Source organism: Mobula birostris, chromosome X (assembly GCF_030028105.1).
Source record: "Mobula birostris isolate sMobBir1 chromosome X, sMobBir1.hap1, whole genome shotgun sequence".
Taxonomy (NCBI): Eukaryota; Metazoa; Chordata; class Chondrichthyes; order Myliobatiformes; family Myliobatidae; genus Mobula; species Mobula birostris.
Window position 1 is genome coordinate 8,532,185 of NC_092402.1, and position 2,759 is coordinate 8,534,943.

The window sequence follows — 2,759 nt, forward strand, 5'->3', positions numbered from 1 at the left end:
TTTTATTCGACCAGCACTGGCCGGATAGGACACCGCGCACACGCCGCTGACAGATAACGAAATCCCGTACCAGTAGGTTTTAGATCATTAGACCGGCGAAGCCCCAGCACTTTGGGATTGCTTCTGGATATGAAACTTTTGCAAAGTACTTATGTATCCAATCTCAAGACTTTTTTTTTTGGAGGCTGGTTGGTGGAAGGGTGTGGGGGACCTCGCCATTTTGTATTCGGGCTGTCGCAACGGCTGCTCATCGCTTCAGTTCTCGATGAAGGGCCTCGGCCTGAAACGTCGACTAGCTGTTCATTTCCCTAGATGCTGCCCCCGACCTGCTGAGTTCCTCCAGCATATTTCGTGTGTGTGTGTGTGTGCGTGTGTGTGCGTGTGTGTGTGTGTGCGTGTGTGTGTGTGTGTGTGTGTGTGTGTGTGTGTGTGTGTGTGTGTGCGCGCGCGCGCGCGTGCGCCCGCGTGCTCTGGATTTCCACTCTCTTGTGCTCATCATCGCCCATACAGCTTTCTTACACGCCTGTGCTCCAGTCGAGACGCCTCAATGTCTCTTCCCAAGTCGCTTGGATGGTGAATTCTGTTTTTACTTACTCCCCCAAATCTGAAACCACCACCCAGCCACCCCCCCTTCCCACCCACCGTCCCATTTCACGTGTTTATGAACCTTCCATTGTATCCACTCAATCGCTCCCCTTTCCTCTTCCGTAGCCTACAGAGAAATCCACCCGGGCCCTTCGCCCTACTTTCCTACTCCCTCCCCCCACACTTCTTTTCCCCTCTGCACTCTACCCCTTTCTGCTCCTCGTCGTCACCCACCGCACCTCCGCCGCCCCGGCTCCTCCAGGGAAGCACACCGTAAGCAGTTAGAAAATGCAGCTAACATCAGATGTTTAAATTGCCGGCTGCCAGAACTGCCTTTGACATATGGATCCAGCGTCTGAATGAGTGAAGTCTAAAATAATGTTTCTTGAATTCGGTGACAGTGATAAGGTATCATTATGTAGAAAATATAAAGCACTCCGTGAACCTAACAGATGGCGGGCGACGAGCATCTTCGAAGTGTGGGTGCAACGGTGACGCGTCGCATACTGTACAATTAATCTTTTTTTCTGTTAACTGAGTAAATTAGTATAATTGTAGGCCCCGGGCTTCTAGCTAATCACCACTAAACTGTGTGTATATATGTGATAACCCAAAATGTAAAGGGGCGGGGGTGGGGGGGGCGTCTTATTATGTCAAACGTATTAAATGTGTTAAATGTACTTAAATGCTAAGATGATAACAGATACACCCCGACAGCTAACGAAACTCGACTGTGAAGGGACACTTGCGTGAGATGCCTTCATCTCCGCCGAATATGAATAATCACCATTCACTTTGTCAGGGCGTTCTTCCTCCTTCAGTTAAACGGGTTTGCTGACTTAAGGGGAAAAACAAAATGCATCTCGAAAACTTTGAGCAAAGAAGTATTAATGACGTACTTCCTCCTAAATTCTCTCCCCACCACCGGAGGGGGGGGGGGGGGGAAGAAGAAAAAAACTTCAGGCCGAGTGTTAGGAAGAAATATATATCACCCGCTGAGAAAATGGGATGATTGATTTTACCAGTAGTCCTGTCAACACCACATCTATTACAGGTACTAACAAACTCTATGACAAGGCTAAGACTGCATCAGATGGATATCTTAAAGTTTTTTTTTAAAAGAAGTTCCTTTAAAATTCAAAATCGCGACATTTATTCACCTCACAATACTGATTTATCACCTTATTGATTAACTGATTGAATACTCTACACTTTCAAGCCAATCATTTCTCCATAGCAGAAACGTGCTTCTTAAATGTACATTATCTTTGTTCTAACGCCGCAATCAGGCTGAATTTTCCAATGATGATGGGTGAGGTAGGGTTGTGGGGGGGGGAGGGGGAAGAAAAAAATCCAATCGGATTGACATCATATTTTTTAAAAAAAAATGTTTTGTCTTTCAGTGAATTGGCCACATATGTTCTTCATTGCAGGAGCCTAAATGCCAATATGTTGTGTTTTATTACGCCACACTTCTAAATTTAACTCAGGATTTTGTGATTTTTAAGCAGATCCCAACGAATTACAAAATTGGGACATAAAAACGGTGATTAAATAACATTTGTTATCAGCCCTTTAATCAAAAATCCCACGAGGGACATTACCTTTCTAAAAAAAGTCATACGTACATCTCGTAGCCTTTTTAATACACAACAGCGTACACTAAAAGAACATCACAATTCATTAGAACGGATTATCGAGTTTATCACCCTCCCCCATTCAACTGGCTTGAATTTCTTTATTAATTTCCACCTACCTCAGACGTACAAACGGCGTAACCAGAATATTTTACATTTTTCAACCTGTGCATTAACAAAAAAAAATACCGCCGCCCGCCATTCATTAGAAAAAGTCCCTGGCAATTATTTCAATTAAGCGATAAAGTATATATAGTATCACCTACTTGAGTTCTGCTCTGCCCCTCTGAGATAGTATATGCCCAGGTTTTGCGGACAGCTGTTGTTTTTGGCTTGGCCAAATCTTTTTAACACTTTAAAGACAATCTTGAATAATTCCAACTTTCTCCCCCCCCCCACTCCCCTGTCCTTTTTTTTGAAGGCCGATTTGACATTTCAGTGTTACTATCAGATTGATGCGGATAACTTTGATTGAAAGCTTTTGTGATGTAAATGCCAGTTCGATGATTGATCATCCTATGCAGTTCACTAACATCA

General features: G+C 44.0%; 1 protein-coding gene across 1 annotated transcript in view; it reads left to right on the plus strand.

Moving 5' to 3' along the window:
• The first annotated feature begins 2,715 nt into the window (after positions 1-2,715).
• hoxb1a (homeobox B1a) overlaps positions 2,716-2,759 on the plus strand; it is a 3,751-nt gene continuing 3,707 nt past the window's right edge. The window contains exon 1 of the mRNA XM_072249090.1: positions 2,716-2,759. This exon is cut by the window's right edge and continues 757 nt beyond it. The gene's annotated coding sequence lies outside the window, so the exon portion shown is untranslated.